The 17742-nt window shown below is 39.9% G+C and overlaps 1 protein-coding gene across 7 annotated transcripts in view; it reads left to right on the forward strand.

Moving 5' to 3' along the window:
* The window catches only part of Csgalnact1 (chondroitin sulfate N-acetylgalactosaminyltransferase 1), a 316784-nt gene that overhangs the window by 161064 nt on the left and 137978 nt on the right, over window positions 1-17742 (forward strand). For 2 of the 7 annotated variants that reach the window (XM_087216875.1, XM_087216877.1), the window contains exon 4: window positions 6447-6593. The exons of the other annotated variants lie outside the window; for them this stretch is intronic. The gene's annotated coding sequence lies outside the window, so the exon portion shown is untranslated. The remainder of the gene's footprint in view (window positions 1-6446; window positions 6594-17742) is intronic. 7 annotated transcript variants of the gene reach the window in all.

The following is a 17742-nucleotide window of genomic DNA, read 5'->3' on the forward strand; positions in this document are numbered from 1 at the left end:
GTATTAAGATTTTCTTACTTAACCTGTTTGATTTGGTTCACACATTGTTTTACTCACAAACTGCCCATTTTCTCTGGATTAGTGGCTTGTTTGTAAAATATTTTAGCATTATCTACTTCAGGCTTTGGAAGAATGCTATAAATCTTCTGAAAAACTCGCATAATAAGATTTATATCTTTTTGTTTCAAGTGATACAGATAGCTAGATGGCTAGACAAAATAGCTAGATCCTAGTAGAACTTAGATCTGGCTGACATGATCATTTTAATTTTATTGATTTGAGCTTCAGCTATGAAAAGACTTTCATGAAGAGAATCTGGGGGGAATTCTGAAAGTTTCCGTGGCTTTAGAATGATAAGTAGAAGCTGCTTGGTGTACCCAGGTGAAGGTCTTTAGAGGAGAGGATAGTGGCAGATGGTTCTCCCGTCCAGGGTGCCTCCACTGCATGAACCAAGGGACAGAAATCAGGGAGCACAACACTCTCTAGACAACTCTTACAAGCATGGAATGGCAGGATGTCCGGAAAAGGGCACTGAAGGAAGTGTCAGCGATCTCAGCCCTCACAAGCCCCATGACCCTGTGACACACAGGATATTCCGCGTTCCTGACCCTGGAGTTGCTGTGTCAACCAGAATGCCTTTCCTCCCCCCACGCATTTACAAATGTCCCTCAATTCCTGGGCTTGAGTCAGGCTCTAATACAGTCCTTGTTGAACAAATGAGGAAACTGAGGCTCAGAGACGTAAAGGAATCATCAGAGGTCATGTTTACAAGTCCACCTGGGATCTGAGTCTCTTCCCACCTGTCTGAAACTCATGTCTTGGGAAGAGCTGCGGAAATACTTTCAGCTTTAATACTTCAGGAATTTTGTGATCAAAGGATAAGAGGACTTATGATAGTAAATATACCCTGCAAGAAAATGAAATGACAATCATTAAGTATTTGGATTCCTAGGTCTAGAATAAAAGCTTCATGAGGGGTGAAGGTTTTTTTATCTATTATTTATTGTTGCACTTCCCACTCGTAGACCATTGCCTGATGCCTAAGAAATAGAACATTTGTCAACTGAGTGCACGGGCACAGTGATTTTATGGGGGTATGTTTATGGTAAATAGTTACATTAGGTAATTCATTTTCTGGTAGGGCTCTAAGTTTGCTTAAACTTTATTTCATAAGTTCCAAAGAATCAAATAATAAGCTAAAAGGTTAATAATGTCTGTAATGAGCTTCCATTGGGGGCAGTATGCTATTGAGAGCATGATTGTGATAATAATAGTCTTGTCATTACCAACTGAATATCCTGCTTGTGGTATTTTGTCATTGCCCTTAGATATTTGTAATGCTGGTCACAAAGGGAGTACAGATGTGAAGCCAGTCATACTTAGAAGTCTTTTACTTGTGTTGAGTGTTTAAAATTCTGACTCTCCCGGTGAGGAGAAAATAAAGGAAAGACTTGCTCTTGATTGGCATTGTATGTCCTCTAGTTCGTTTTTTTTTTTTTTGGTACTGGGGATCGAGCTTGGGACCTTGGGCTTACGAGGCAGGCGCTGGAACTGCTGAGCTAAATCCCCAGCCCCCTCTGGGTCCTTTTAAAGCTCCCTTTTGTATATCTACTGTAGTCCCTTGAGTTTAATGAGTAGAGTAATATATGTGGCTCCTATGGCATCATCTATATGTGATAAGGTCCAGTACTCTGCCAAGAATGTGGATGTGTCTAGCAACATTATTCCCAGAAATTTAGTGATGCATGTCCAATTTCACTGACAACTTAGTCATTATTGCATATTTATTACTTACACTTGTTTATATGAGGCTCAAGATAGAAAACTCCTGAGTTTGGAGTAGTATCCCAGGTGAGGAGATGTGGCAAACAGGATCCCCACCACCTGATTCTACAAGTGGAGTCAGCTTTTAACAATTGATCTTCCTTCAACCCCAGAAATGTACACTCAGAAAAGCCCTAAAGGCAAGAACATGAGAACCCTTTCAAATGGATATTGACACCGTAGCGTCTTTTCATGGAGATATAATTATGGTTTGAAATCTCCAAATCAAAGGGAGGGAAACATTGGCTTAGTCCATGGCTACTAGTGAGGTGATTTGGAGATTGAAAACCATACAGATGCCCAGGCCTCTGCCCAGCATCTCCAGTCTGTATGTGTAGGTGTGGTGCCAGTCACCTGCAATTCTGAGAAGTGCCACAGGTTCTAGAAGTTGAAAATCACTGTGTGGAAGAGGTTTCTAAGCTCCATTTCTATTCTACAAGACTTCCAAAGCTGTCCCCATTTTGCATTGTTCCCCCTATGCTTGTTTAGAAAGAACACTGAGATGCTGTAAGGGCTCAAATGTTCTTGCTGCCAGGGGCCTCTCCCTGCTTCTGTAGCCACAGAAAGTCTGAGCTTGCAGACGAGGCATTGAAAAGTGGTCAAGAAGGAGACCTTTGCCAAGAGCTTTTTCCTGAGTCTCTCAAGGCAGGTGCTGCAGAGGTCTGGAACTCTGCTTTGTCCACACAACTGATATTTGGTAACTGGAGGCTGATTGGAAGTTCTCTTGGAGAAATAGGTTTTGTTGTGGGTTCTTCTCATCTTAATCCTCATGGCCTACCTTCCTATGGAATCTCTGATTCTCAGCATCATGCAGTGAGAAGCTAGGCTGGACATAGCTCAGGATGAATAGCAGGTTTATATAGCCACCACTCAAGGAACTAAAACAGGCATGGTAAAGTGGTATGGCTCAACCACACCTTCTTTCCCAGGAAAGAATCTAGGTGAGAACTAGGGCACTGATACCATGTCAGAGACATTTGCCACTGTTGCGAGTGTGTCATTGCTTCAAAAAATGGCCATGTAACTAAATGTTTAATCAGAGGCGAGAGAAGGAAGCTTGTGCTCCTGTGGCCAATGAGGAACTATGATGAAGTCTGTTCATACCTTACCTCCATCAGTCACATGTGTTCTCTAGCTGCATTTTTCAATATGTCCTTGAAAGTTCATGCCTTGGAAAATTAGTCCCTAAAGTCATATGTGAAAGGGTATTTAGGAGTGAAGCCTTTGGGATAATATTAGGATTAATGAGGTATGAAGATGAAGTCCCCATGATGGCATTGGTGCCTGCCCAAGAAGATATAGAGAGACCCAAGTTGGCAAGCTTGGTTTTTCTTGCTGTGTAATGCCCTGCACTGTGCTCTGATGCAGCAAGAAGGCCCTCATCATTTGCCAAACAGATGCCAGCTCCATGCTCTTGCACTTTCTAGTCTCCACAACCATGAACCAAATAAAATTCTGTTTTTTATAAATTATCTGGTGTATTAGTCACCTTTCCTGTTGCTAAGACACAGTACTTTTCACCCACAACTTAAAGGAAAGGTTTACTTGGGTACAGTTGCAGAGGATTCAGTCCATGGTCCACTGGCTCCAAAGCAGAAGCATCATGGCATAAAGGCATGGTGGAGAAAAGTTGCTCACTCTTTGACAGCCAGGAAGCAAAGAGAGAGGGGAAGGAGCCAGGGATAAGGATATACCCTTCCAGATCCCGCTGCCAGTGACCCCCTTCTAACCAGACCCCACTTCCTAATAGCACATTCAGTTATGAACTCATCAATGGATTAATCCAATAATGAATATAGCACCCCCCTGATCTACTCACCTTCCAAAAGCTCCACCTCTGAACACATTAGACTTTCGGGGGATATTTTAGATCTAAGCTATAATACCTGTTCTCAGGTACTTTATATAGTAACAAAAAATGGACTAAGACACTAGCCTTGTCACAGAAACCATGCCAATAGTTACTAGACAGTATAAATTCAAACAAAAAGCAGCTCTACTGCTAATTTGTGCTTTGAGGAAAGATCCTTTGCCACTTTGCATTCTCTCTTAGTGGTGCTCTGAAGGCATTTGCCTTCAGAAGGGTAGGTCAGAAGAATAGGAAAGAGAAAGGGAGCCAATTTCTGTAGATTGGTCCAAGCACTTTGGAATCTACTTCACATATAGAATCCTCTCCTTTATTCTCTTCAACAACCTGGGAATTATACTTCTTATTGGCTGCTTAAATAAGGATGAGTCGTGGAGACTCGGAGATAGAATACCTTGTGGAACAGTACACAGCTGGAAAGCTGGAATTCAAATTTAAATCCACGCCTAATCTACTTTGGTGTCTCCTGCCCTGTCTGGCTGTCTATAGCTGGTACTCACATCAGTACTGCCATCAGTCTTATTGCAAAAGATCATTGCAGTTGAGCTAGATGGAAAAAGAAAAAAAAAGACATGCTTTATGATCAGTGCTTAATGCTTATTGCATATTACCATCAGCCATGGACTGAAACTGCTTGAAGTCAGCAGTCATTATCAGATACACTGCGAAAGAAAATAATATGGTAGCAAGCCAAAAGATCCATTCATTTATTTTCACCAAGAATATTTAGGTTATATTTCTTTTTATTTAGTTTTTGAGTAGACACTTAATAGTATTCATTAGCAGTGTGTCATGTCTAGAATTTAATGACATTTGCTAGAATGTTATAATGGTATAAACAATTCCCTGGGGGGAAATAGAATATCACTATGTGATATAAAACTAACATTAGTAAAATAAATATTAATCCAAAGTTAACCATTAGCGTAAGCTTTCTCTTAATTCAAATTCCAAGCTAAGATTTACTCTGTCAAAAAACTTTATTCAGCTCAGTTTGACACTTGAATACAAAAATCACCACAGAGTTGCAAAAGTGCAGTATGACTAATGTTAACTGACTTCGTAATGGAGTGACAGAATATCAGATAACATTACTTGGGAGGCACAGGATTCCAAGTATGAAGGCTTACAGATCACAAGACTTCTCCAGAGTTCATTCTGGACACGATCATATGATTTGACTCTTGTGTACTACAGATGCAAAAACCTGCACAGGTGAATGATCTCTCAGAAGTCACGAGGCTGGTGGGTTCTTTACATCTCATTTTGCATTAGTGTTGTTTCTCCAGAAACACCTGAGCTGAGCCTATTAATGTAGCAGGCTGTTAAGTTTGGCCCAGTTTGTGCTTCTGAAGTGTCATTTAGTCACTACCAAGCAACATCAACCCACCCCAAAAGCTGTAGGCTTCCTGGAGGGATGGCCGTCGATGTTCAGCCTCATTGGTCTTACCCAGAGTAAGAGCAGTTGGCCAGCAGAGTTTGAAAGCCTTTAAAATATTATTCCAGTTGTTAAGTTACTGAGAAGCAATCATTTCTTTGTTGGCAGTAGTTTTAACCCAAATGTGGAGGCTTTGTGGCTTGTCCAAGGTAGTTGGGAGGTAACTGGAGAATTAAGTAACCTGAAACTGAATACTTGCAAATGAGCTTAATCCCAAGCCAGGCATATTATCCCAATAATTTGATTTATAATCATTTGGAAATTTAATGAAAATTGAATGCAGTTCTCTGAGATATACTTATTATTATCAGAAAAAATTGAAAAATTTGGTAGCCTGTTAAATTCAGGGAATATGTCACTTAGAATGAAATCAAATGGTCTTACCTTTATTTACTGTTGGAAGCTGGTCTCGTACCAGATGTAAGATATAGTTTTGCACCAAGCCAGTGCCATTTAGAGATTTTCTTTCTTTAAAGCATGGGTCCTTGTTAGTGGTTGCCCTCCAGGCATAATCTGGTTGCTGGCCTGCTCTATTTACCAGGGCTTCCAGCTAGGAAGTCTTTTGAGGCACCTCGAGTTGGTACCTGTTGAAAAGGCTGCCTTTCACCAGAGTGAGCATATTATGGGCCTCGTGTTAGTATAGGGATAGAAAACCCACCTCATACTGGCTCGAGCAACACAAGGAATATATTGGCTTATAAATATGCAGGGCACCTGGCTTCTGGGATGCCTTGACCCAGGGTCTCAGATCTCTTCATTCTGATCTTTACGTTGGCTTCCATTTTAGGTGGAGGAACAGGTTACACCATCTCTAGATTTAAGTCTAACTGAAGGGTGTGCATGCCTCTCTCCCAGTCTTCCTGGCGCTATTGTCCACTACTGATTCTCTTCGGCTGTGACCCAGCCATGTGTCCATTTCTAAACCAGTCACCATGACCAGGGTGATTAAATTACTCAATCAGTCAAATCTTGATCATGTGTATCATTCCTGAAGCGGATGATTTCCTTTACACAGGAGCTACTGAAAATGTTGACTTTAGTAGATACTCTCAGTCTCTTTAAATTAAAAAGTCAAGACAGGGAAGATAAGCAACAGTTTTTCTTAACCTGCATACTGGAGTGTTGCTAATGTATATTATAGATTTGAATGGTCTGAGTAGTCAATCTTTCAGTGAATGTCAGTTTATTCCCACTCCCTCATAAAATTCTTATTTCTTTGAATCATTTGAACACTATAATCATATTCTTTTAGTATGCTCTCATTCATTGAGACAGTGTCTAAAATCCCAACAAATGGAGGCCTGTTGTCACTTGCAGCACATCATTACAGCCATGATCTACTTGAGAAAAGCTAAGTGGGCCAGGGATGTAGCTTAGCAGTGCTGTACCTGCCTGACAAACGCAAGGTCCTGAGTTTGATTCCTGGTACCAGAAAAAAAATAAAGAAAAGAAAAAGAAAAGAAGGTAAGTTACAGGACATTTCTGTTTTTAAATTTTATTTTTCTGTCCCACCATTTCCAAGTCTCTTTTGAGTAAGAGAGATAACTCAAGTCAGCTTTGACTGCTAGATGATTATCTTTAAAGAAAATAACCTTTAAGCTTTTGCATTGGAGTTCCTTTTCTCAAATGAATACTTTCCTAAGTTAGGAAAAATCAAAGTACACTTCTAAATCCTTTGAAATTATAATGGGCTCAATGTTAAATATCTATAGTTGCAGACTTCATTCCACATATTGGGAGATCGTGTAGACACAGCATGATGACTCACTTTATTTTCCACTTCAGAAGGCATGGGTTCCTGGAAAGTGAAATCATGAATATGTATTAGTATGTTGTTGATGCATAGTAGTGGATGCATCTTCTGTGTTCATTCTTGGATCCTGAGAAGCAACAGACTTCAATACAGATCTTTTCATTCTTCACAACGAAGGTGACAGGTTTCAAAAACAAACCAAACAAAAAATTTGTATGCTACAATTGATGGCTAGCAGACTTCTGCTCTAAATTAACATAACATTTCGATTATGATACTGTAAGAGGGCATTATCAAAGCTTTTATCCTTTACCTGGCTCAGTAGCAAAGTGGGTGAGAGAGGCTATCAGAGTTTCATACTTAGGCACAAGACTCCAAGTTAGGCCTAATAATGTATTTATATCTGCCATTATTGCCTCCTCTCCCAGTCCTCCTCAGTCCTGGCTGCTTTTAAGATTTTCTCTTTATATGTGATTTTTATTAGTTTCCCTGTGCTGGGCTTTAAGAGTGTGTTCTTTATATTATATTTATGTTTCTTAGTTGGGTTTCATTGTGCATCTTGGGTCTGGGGTTTGGTATCATTCATCAGCTTAGAGAAACTTAGTGACTATCTCTGAAGCTCTTATTTCTTCCTCATTATCTTTCTGTTCTCTTTTGGGATTCTAGTTGCATATATGATAGTAGTTTTATGCATTTTTCATGTTACTTAAGTTCATTTTCTTGTATTTTCAATTCTACTTTCCCTTTTGTGCTTATGATTAAAATTTTTCTGTCAAGATCTACTTCACTCTTTTGCAAGCCCTTTTTGCTGTTTAATCTTCTGTTAAACATTTCTGGTTTTTAAATTTCAATTATTGTACTTTGTTTTTATTTTTTTCTGCAGCTTCCAGGAATCCAGAAAAATTGTCCATCTTTAATCTGTATTCTGGAATTTAATAATTATAGTTATAATTCATTACTTTTTGATCATTGTAGTATCTTAATTACATGATTTTTAGTCATTTGTGTTTGCTTTCCATCATGCTTTGTGATTATTTATCCTGTACCTGTCATCAAGAATTTAAATGTTTGCAGGGTATTTGCACGCTGTTGTCTTTCTTCAGAGAATATTTAATGGGGGGGCAGTAAAATAAAGCTGTTCATTTAGAGCTAGCCTACAATTAAGATTGCAGGAGAGGCCCAGTCTCGTCTGTTTTTGTTTGCCTAACTTGTAAGGCATAGCCCACTGGGGTCTCAGCTGAAGGCTGGGGGTATTTACCAGGACATTTTGTCCATGGTAGATGTTAAACTTTGGGTCTCAAGCAAAGTGAAATTGCCAGAAACTCGCTTAGCACGTTAGTCTCTTGGCAGCAGCTTTCTGCTGTTTCCCCTTTTATAATGTCTAGCTTTGGATTTAGCAAATGCCTTGAATACAAAGACTGAGAAAGCTCGTTCATTTTTCTTAAATTCTCTTTTCTCCAGAATCTTGGCACCTTGTGTGCTGGGTATATTGGTAGTCCTGGATTCCTTTTTTACCTCTGCTCCGTGAGACTGCTCCAAGCTATGAACAGGCCAGACATTGCTCAATGGCCCTAAAAGGAGCAAGCAGTAGTAGAGGAAGATCTCACCTGCTGTGTTTTCCTTGCCCCCTCATGTGTCTGCTTTGATTGAATCAAGTGCTTCAAACAGCTGCTCCTCCTCCTCCTCCCCCATCTTCATGGTTTTTGTAACTGTTTTCAGGGGACACTCTGTAATGTTGCCATTACATTTTGGAATTAAGCGCTCCAAGACTTTGCGTGGATGCAACTTGTATGGTAGTTATTACCTCTGTATAACAAGCTTTACATCCTGAAGAAAGGGTATAGAAAACATTATAACTACGTTTCTACTTTTTAATCAATACTTTTGTGGTTATTAATTTTTCATTATTCATTAGTGAACATGCTAGTAGCTGAAAATACTGCTGTGAACTAAATAGGCATAATCCCTGCCCTTGAAGATTTTACAGTCTAGGAGCAGAGATACATACCTGTATGTCTAGTATCTCCTTTAACTCTGTCTCTACCTATCTCAACATAGAGCTACATCTATATATAATTACAAATTGCGTATGTGCTCCAAAGGAAAAGTAAAGAGATTTATGAAAGAGTAAAAGTAACTTAATTGAGTGGAAGGGGAAAGGTTTTAGAGAATGTGCCCCTTTGGAAGTGTTGGCTGAAACCTGTAGACTGTGAAGGAATTAGTGAAGCAAAGAGAAGGTGAAGAGATTTCTAAAAGAACCAGCACATGTGCAGACAGACCCTGAGAACCAGGAATGTGGTTCACTTAAAGAACTGACAAAATGCCAGAGTATCTAAGTGGTATTTCAGGAGTGAGGAGTGTAGAGGGAGGATATGTGGAGTGTGATGGGCACAGGAAAGGGACATGAGATGAATTCGGAGCTGGAGCAAGACCATAATGGGCTTTTAGGCCATGCTAAGGATTTTGTCACTTCTCCTAAATGCAGTTGGGAATCACTGCATGGTTTGGGTTATGGTAGTTTTCATGTTTAAGAAGACAACTCTGGTTGTTGAGTGGATAATACATCAGAAGTGGCAAGAGTGGAAGTGGAAGTGGGAGAGCAGTTAAGAAGCTGTTCAGTGGTCCAGACAAGGAATAATGGTGAGTGATGACAGGATAGAACAAGGAAATAGGCACTGGAATTAGAATAAACTGAAGGGAATGAGAGAGAATGGGCTTCCAGGATGATGTCCTGTTTTCTGTATAAGCACCTAGGTGGCTGCAGGTACCATTTACTGGTCTGGAGAACACAAAAAAGGAGGGATTTGGCAGGGGTTTGGGAGTTCAGTATGGTTTTATTAAATCTGCTAAATATCTGAGTAGAGCAGTTAAGTACGAGGATGGATAAATGTGTCTGAAAGCCAGAGAGAAGTGTAGGCAGGTTTAGGTTTATAGAAGATTGTGAACAAAGCGCAGGAGCATAAGGGCTTGTTAGGACAAAAAGAAGAGGAGTGAGGCTTTGGGAATTACCAATATGGAAACATTCGGCTGAGGAGCTGGAGATACCAGAGGAGAGTAAAAGAGAGGAGCCTGAGAGTCCAGGGGTTTCCACGGATAGGTGATGTCATGGAAGCCAAGAAGAAGTGTTATGTAAGGAAGGAGGGGGTGATGGAAAGTATCGATTGTGTTGAGATCAGGTAAGACAGGGACCAAAAATATTATTTGGGATTTGGCAGTGTGAAAACCAGGGTTGGCCTTAGTTTGTGTGCACAGGAGATGGAAGTCAGAAGTCAGACAAAGGAACAAGAAGTGCGTGTGGGCGCACACACACAAACTTGTGTAAGTCCACGCATACACAGAAATATTACATCCCCTTGTCCTGCTGTGCAGAATCTGTTCTTTTCTTGTGTATTAAAATACAGGCTAAGCTACCTCAAATACAGTGACTTACAGAAAAGTTAATTTTTCTACATAAAGAGCAGGGATTGGAGTTCACTGTAAATACAAGGGAGGCTGGGAAAATAAGTGACCTTTTCTTGGTTAGGTGGCTGATTTCTCAATAGAAGAAGGGTGCACACCATGTCCCAGAACATGACATATGCCCACTACAATGAGTTATCCTATGGACCTCCTAGTTGATTGTGTGCTGACCTTGCTTTCATAATAGGGCTGGGTTTTCGGAGAGATAACACAGACATTGTGATAAAATTTCACTCTAAATGAAAGTGGCATAGTGAACAGTTAGGGGAATAGACTTTAACCATGGCTTGTGTTAACCAGCCCTTGTGTTGCTGCATGGCTCAGGGATGTCCTTGTGGGGCCACCTGCACCTGAACTTGAAGGCTGTAGCTGATCTGGAATGGGCACCAGCCCAGCTGCTTAGTGGAAGCAGGCTAGGAGGCTGGAATAATTTTTTCCATCACTCAACTCAGTGCAGCCACACCTACAGGGTCCGTTTATCTTCCATGCCAACTAGTTCTTTATTTTACATTTGAATTAACTGCGCAGAGGGCTGGACTCCTGTCTCCTATGAGGTTATACCAAGAGCTGGTGCAGTCATTGCCCCTGAGTGCTCCAACACCTCTGGGAGTCATCCCAGCCACCTCTCATTTTACAGTTAAAGTCACAATCTTAACTCCAAACTCTGCTCCAGCTTCTTACTCAATCCTGGACCCACACCCATTCCTGTTATTTCAAACCCAATGGGAGTGTCTCACTTGCTTTTGTATTTTAGTTACTTGGCATGAAGATTTGATGCCTAGTAGATGCAACAGGGTGGTGGAAGTTACTAATTGAAATCTTTTAAAACCACAATCTGTGGCCCAATGGTAGAACCAGCATCCTGTTGAGAACAAAACTTTAAATTCTCCAAGACCAAACACAGCTTCCATTATATTTCCAGATAAAAGAAGGTAGGTAATAGGAGACCTGGGATAGAGAAGGAAGTGGGGTTTTTCTTTATGAAGTACAATCTCAGTGAATAACGTTTATCTCTCTCTGTCCTTCCCACAGGGGAGGAGAGGGGTTAAAGGGTTTCTATGTTTGCATGTTTCTGAGCTGAAGTGGGGGGGGCATGAAGATTCATGGGGTATGTAAGAAGGGAAGACTACTTGTGTGCTTTCTTACTGGATGTCTACAGAGCAATGGTACTTTCTCACCTGCCCCAGTATTAATGGAGCATGGGGAAGAGAGTTGCTGAGAGAAGTGGTGGAGGTGTAACCAGTTGTAGAAGAAGCAAGACAGCCTCTGTAAATTCATGGCCCCTGAGAGATATGCAGGTGGGATCCCACTCATGGGCAGGCCCAACTATGGCCTTATTCCTAGAGCTAAGGCTAGCTTGGGCTTTCACTAGGTGGGATAGTAAGTTTCTCATATCAAAGAAATGTGGCTTGGTTCTGTGAGCAGTGGGTCAACTAGAAGATGCAGTCAGATCTAAGACAAGACCATCATCAGTGCCCAGGAGAACTGTGCAGAATGAAGATCCCTGCTAATAAGACTTGTTGGCCTCTATCTGTATTAGCTATGATGACCAATGGAAAGGCAAGAGCAGCCTTACCACCTGTGCAGTGTGTGGTCAACAGTGTAAAAGAATGGAATACTGGCAAAGCAAACGACTGCTGCACTACAGTAACCGCTGAAGCGCAGTGAGGTGAGAGTACCTTTCCTCTCCCTCTGCCCACCCACTTTTCCCATCTGATCCACTAGATCACCAGTTTAGCCTGCTCTGCAAAAAAGAGAACAGAAATGGGCACGAGATTGAACTACGGTCCATTTTATTAAAAACCTTTTGTTACTAAAATCTTTATGTATACACAAAAGTAGAATATGAAATCTCATAAAAATATCATCCAGCTTAATAGCAAAATTTTGCCAATCACATTTCATTTATCCCTCCTAAACTTTATTTAAAAATTATTTATATGAGTAATTTAAAACAAATCCCAGTATTGAGCCATTTCACATATAGATACTTGTGTATACATTTCTAACAAAGACTTTTTCTTTTGCAGAACCATTATACCATTATTGTTCCTAAAAAAATTAGTAGTATTAGTTCCTTTATTCCATATAATACCCAATCTCTATTCACATTTCCTCAGTTGTTTCAGTTTTTTTATTTTTCCTTTTAAAATGTTCACATGAACAACATCCACATTTTGCATTTGATTGCTCTATTTTGTAAATGTGGTTAGTCTTTTATTTTGCTTTTTTCTTCATGACATTGATTTAATGGAGAAGAATATTTATTTGTATTCTAGAAAGCTTTATCCTCTTTAATAGAAGGGATGAATATTATCAAAGTATATAATATTCATGTTTGGAAATAGCACATTGAAACCAAGTATTTTTTAAAATTAATAAGCACTAAGAAAAATGTATTTAAAACAAATAAAAACATTGTAAGTGGAAGCATTGGTGGTTCTGTGCTCAAATCTCTATAACACCTTCAAGTCATAGTTAAAATCAAATCTGTGTTCTTTGCAGTTGTTTAAAGGAAAGAAAAAACCCTTTTGACTGATTGCTTCTGAATGGTGGCATTTAACTTGTTTCTCTATCCCTGGTATTACCTGTAAGCTGATAAGTATATTCAGAGATTTGCTTAGATTTTGCTTCAATTATTTTTAGACAGGAATAATAAGTGGTACTACATATACCAAATTATTTTAATAATAAAATTTGACTAAAGTGTTTTGGGACAGACTGAGAGTTAAGGCTATTCACTTTCTAGAGGGAAAAGGAGATAGTAGTAACAGTTACTGGAAAAAAACAAGTCAACACACTGAATTCTCAATAAGCTGAGCCTCTTCAGCTACTCTGTTTATAGAGCAGAGGTGTGATGGAATGTTAAAATTGTATTTTTCACCAAGGATCCAAACTCAATAGATGTTTGAATTTTGAATAAGATGGTTTTGAAACCCAGGCCCATATCTCTGAGATCATCAGAAGATAGAGAGGAGATGGGACTTTTAGCAAGAAGATTTTAGACACAGCCTGTTCTTATCCTCAGCCTTTCTGGATGGGAGTGGGATGCAATTCCATGGCTCCCTCAGCTGCAGGGCTACCACATGGGGCCTGGACTCCTGAACCTTGGGCTGTGTGAGGTGGGCTGGCTGTTTTATTGATGCTGTACAACATAGGTCGCTGTCATGTTAGGGCCTCCCTGGGGCATTTGTCAAACAAAGTGAGGTTAAGTGACTGCACAAAAGTAAACAAAAAGAGGTGACCACACACATGAGAACATCAAGCATGGCTTTCGTCTGGTAAATTGAACCCTGCAGAGGGACCTTAAGAATCAGCAGCTGGAAGTGTATGGCAGATGCCAAGAGTCTGTGGAAGTTGTTTTGAGAGAACACAGTGCTAATATACCTTCACTCGGGTCAGAGGAGTGGCGCTAGAGAAGTTTCCCAAGGCCGCCCAGGAGTGATTCATACAGGACAGGATGAGCTTTAATAATCTACCAGGCCTGCAGAGTGAGCTGCCAGTTTATGATGGAACCAGTCATAGTCATAGCTGTCTCATTCTCATTTCTTCCTCCTTTTTTTGCACCCTAATGCCAGAGGGGAGTGATAGCAGTAAAGAGGAAAGCTTGATATGCCCCCTACCCAAGACTTAATCCAGCCCTGGAAGGAGAAATAAACCTGTAAGAACTGATTACTGAAAGGGATTGGAATGTTTTATTACTTTAAGTGACTCTTAGTGATTTGTGAGTGAACAGAAAGGTCCTGGAACTTCCCAGAATTTTCATCTAGAGCAAGGGAAGGTGCCCCACATTGTGCATTTTTCAAAGAGCAGAGAGAGAGAATAGATGTTTTATTCAGTTTCTGGTAGTCACTCAGCTTTCTGATTACTCAGCCAATTAATGTTTGAATGAAATGGGTAAGGGCTAACTATCTGAGTACAGTAAATTGAAGAAAGGATGCACCAGTTGATTTCATCTTTTTCATGTCTTGAAATTAAAGTAAAACCTTAGCATGGCACATCCAGAGGGATGTGTCGTTTCACATGATCTGCCGCTGGGATGCAAAACTCACTTTCAGTCTATTTCATCCTTTGTCCTTGTATTAACTTCCCCATTGCTAGGACAAAATACTTGATACCTCCAACTTTAAGGAGAACACATTTAGTTTTGGCTCATGGTTTCAGGGTTTTAGTCCATGGTTGGTTTGGCTCCCAGGTAGAAATGTGGCAGTGGAAAGGCATAGCATAAGAACATTTCTCACCTCAGGGCAGCTGGAAGCAGAGAGCAGAGGAACAGTGGAGGAAGCAGAGAGGAAGGGCTAGGGAGCAGATATATTCCCCAAAGTACTTTCCCATGACCAACTTCTGGGCAGCAGTCACCTCCTGGTAGCCCATTTACCTATGTACCCATCAGTGGGTTAACCCATTTATGGGGCTCATGCCCTCACGGTACAATCACCTCTCCAGGAGTTTTTTACTCCAATTAAGTTGACAGTCCAGATTGACTGACACAACCCCTCATGTATTTATCATTTATCATTTAGTATCATTCTCATTGGTTTTAACAAGTACAGCTGTGATGATTCAGGATCCTTCATTCTATCTTCTTGCCTTATTTTTTGGTGGTGGTGTTATGAGAGTGAACCTGCAGCCTGTGCATGCTAGGCAAGTGCTCTACCTCTGAGCTGCATCCCCAGCCCCATCTTACTTTTTAGTATAATTTTTAGGATCATAGCAATTTTCTAGAGAAAGTATTTGACTATATCTCATTACAGATTTTTTTCTCTTCACTGGGACAGAGTGAAAAACAGTTTCTTTGTGTTTTGTGGACTTCCTTGAGAAACTTTAGTGTGAATTATCATACATGTCCCTAAATAATAAAACATTAAGTGTATAAACATATGCTATTTTAAACATTTACTACTAAGTTCCCTTTCTTTTGCGTTGGACATATGCCTTGCAACATTATCCACACAAAGGATAAAATAATCGATAATTTTATTTATACTTGGGTAAATAGAATTAGTTTGAACTGCTGGAATAATTTATTGCATGTACTTTGTGAGTTGTATATACACATTAAATGATCCTTTGCTGGCCAAAGAATAATTTTTCTCTTTATTGGTATTTGAGAATAAATCACGAGGAAGGCTGGTTTCCCAGAGAGACCCTTGAATCTTACTGGGGTTTTTTGTTTTTGTTTTTGTTTTTTTGTTGTCTCATGTTGTCTTGTGTTAAAACTGTTTTGAAAATATTGTGATTTCTTTTCTCTTAGAATCAGTGTTAAGCCTAAGACACTATTCTTTCACTGCATCATATCTGTATGAGTCAGCTTTCCTGTCACTGGATACAATACCTGACACCCACAGTTGAAAGGGAGAGATGTTTAATTTGGCTCACATTTTGAAGGAATTCAGTCCATGACCATCTGACTCCATAACAGAAACACGATCGTGGAAGGATATGGTAGAGCAAAGCTGCTTAGCTTTTGGAGGCCAGGAAACAGAGCCGGGCAACAGTGCCAGAGAGGCAGGGGAGGGAGCAGGTGTAGATCCCAGGGCCAAGACTCCATGAGCCACCCAGACACATCTAGAAGTGTGCTTCAGCAGTCCTCCAGGGAGATCCCAAAGCAAATCACATTAGCATGGTAGCCCAACTCCACCCTATCTGTGAAGAACGATAAGAAAGGAAGAAAATTAAATGCATGGATTTTAAAGTTTTTCATCCCTTTCATCTGAGAGATAAGTGGATAAACAGTTTTTTGGGAGGCAGAAATGAATTTATGATGTGTTGGAAGAGCTCTAAAATTTTAAAAATGAAAACATAATTATTATTTTAAGGCAAGGTATTCAAATTTTTGGTTTTTTGTCATGGGTGCTTTTCTGGTTGACTGGCAGATTTTGCTGTTTTCCAGTGTAAGAAAAACACTTGATGGCGGGTGATTGCATCTATCCATTTAAAACAAGAAATTATCTTGTGACATGTGATAAATGTATATCCATTCATGCAGGAAGTAGTATAAAGGCCCTGAGAAAATATTGACTGCTTATTGGTGAACATGGGGCAGACAGTTTTAATCCAAATATTTGGAAATAAATTTGAGATATAGATAGATAGATAGATAGATAGATAGATAGATAGATAGATAGATATCTGGAAGGAACCTTACAGTATCTTTTAAGAACTTGAGACCTCTGGTACATGAGCTTTTCAGGTAGCCACTGTCTGGTTTCTGTTCCCATCTAGCTGGTGCACTGTTGGTTTGCTTTAATATTCTGTGAAAAGTCAGTGGCTAAAATAACTGAGGTCACTTTTTAAGGGGCTTTGACTGTGACAGCTGAAGATAATGCTTTTCTTTGTGACTTTCCAGTGGAATATTTTCCAACACATTATTGGTAATTTTCATCTTGTGTTACTTTCAAAAAAACACCTTTCTGCTTTAATCCTTAACTTAAACTATGTTTAGCACCTTTTTAATGCAAATGCTATATTAGCCATTTCAGTCCCTGGAAAAAGAGGTGGTAGCCGGCAGTGGCTCTTTCCCTGATCCCGATTTTTGGCTGCTCTCGGTTACCTTTTGAACTTTCATCATACAGATATGAGATTTAAGTCCACAATATTCCTCACATGCCATTCACTCTAGACTTCTGTGATGCCCTAAAAAATAAGTTGTAAGTAAAGATCTGGCTCAGATATGATAAAGCATTTAGTAGATGAAAGTCTTATATAGCTTCAAAATCAAAGACACTTCTCTATGTGTTTTATTAAATTACTGGAACCCTCAGCAATAGCATAAGCAACTACTTTGAACACCTTGGGGGTCTTCAGGCATGGAGTTGGAGGAGCCACTCATTTCCCTGCCTGTCCTCACTACCTCTTGCTCTCTCTTGTGTCTAGCATTGGGTTGGGGCCTCTCTTAGATGTCAGTGAGGAGTGAACTGGTGATACAATTAAAATGGCTAAATACCGGTGCAAAGGGGGAGAGAATTAGTCCACACTTGGTTGGCTAAGGGATTCTTTCAAATGTTCAGACATTCAAATTGTAGCTAACAACAAAAATATGTTTAAAGAAAATTGGCTCCCATAATTAAAGTGAGTAAGACAACTATGAACAGTTGAGAAACAGCCAACATTTCTTTTTCTTATTTACCATTTTAATGAGGTGTAACTTACATCAGGCAAAGTACACAAATCTTAAGTGTACAACTTGGTGAAGTTTTACATGTGAAATGGCTAGGTAATCACCACATAAATAAAGATGTAGAAGGCTCCTAACACCAAAGGCTCCACATCCACCCTTTCCTCACAAGATCACCACTGTTCTGACTTCTAATGTAATCTAACACCTTGGGTTTTACCCGTTCTTGAACTTCATATAAATGAGATCATAAGGTCTGCTGGCTTCTTTCTCTGTGTCTGCGA

This window comes from Heterocephalus glaber, unplaced genomic scaffold (assembly GCF_053883595.1).
Source record: "Heterocephalus glaber isolate CG9 unplaced genomic scaffold, H.glaber_assembly_v1.0 deba00001460, whole genome shotgun sequence".
Lineage (NCBI taxonomy): Eukaryota > Metazoa > Chordata > Mammalia > Rodentia > Bathyergidae > Heterocephalus > Heterocephalus glaber.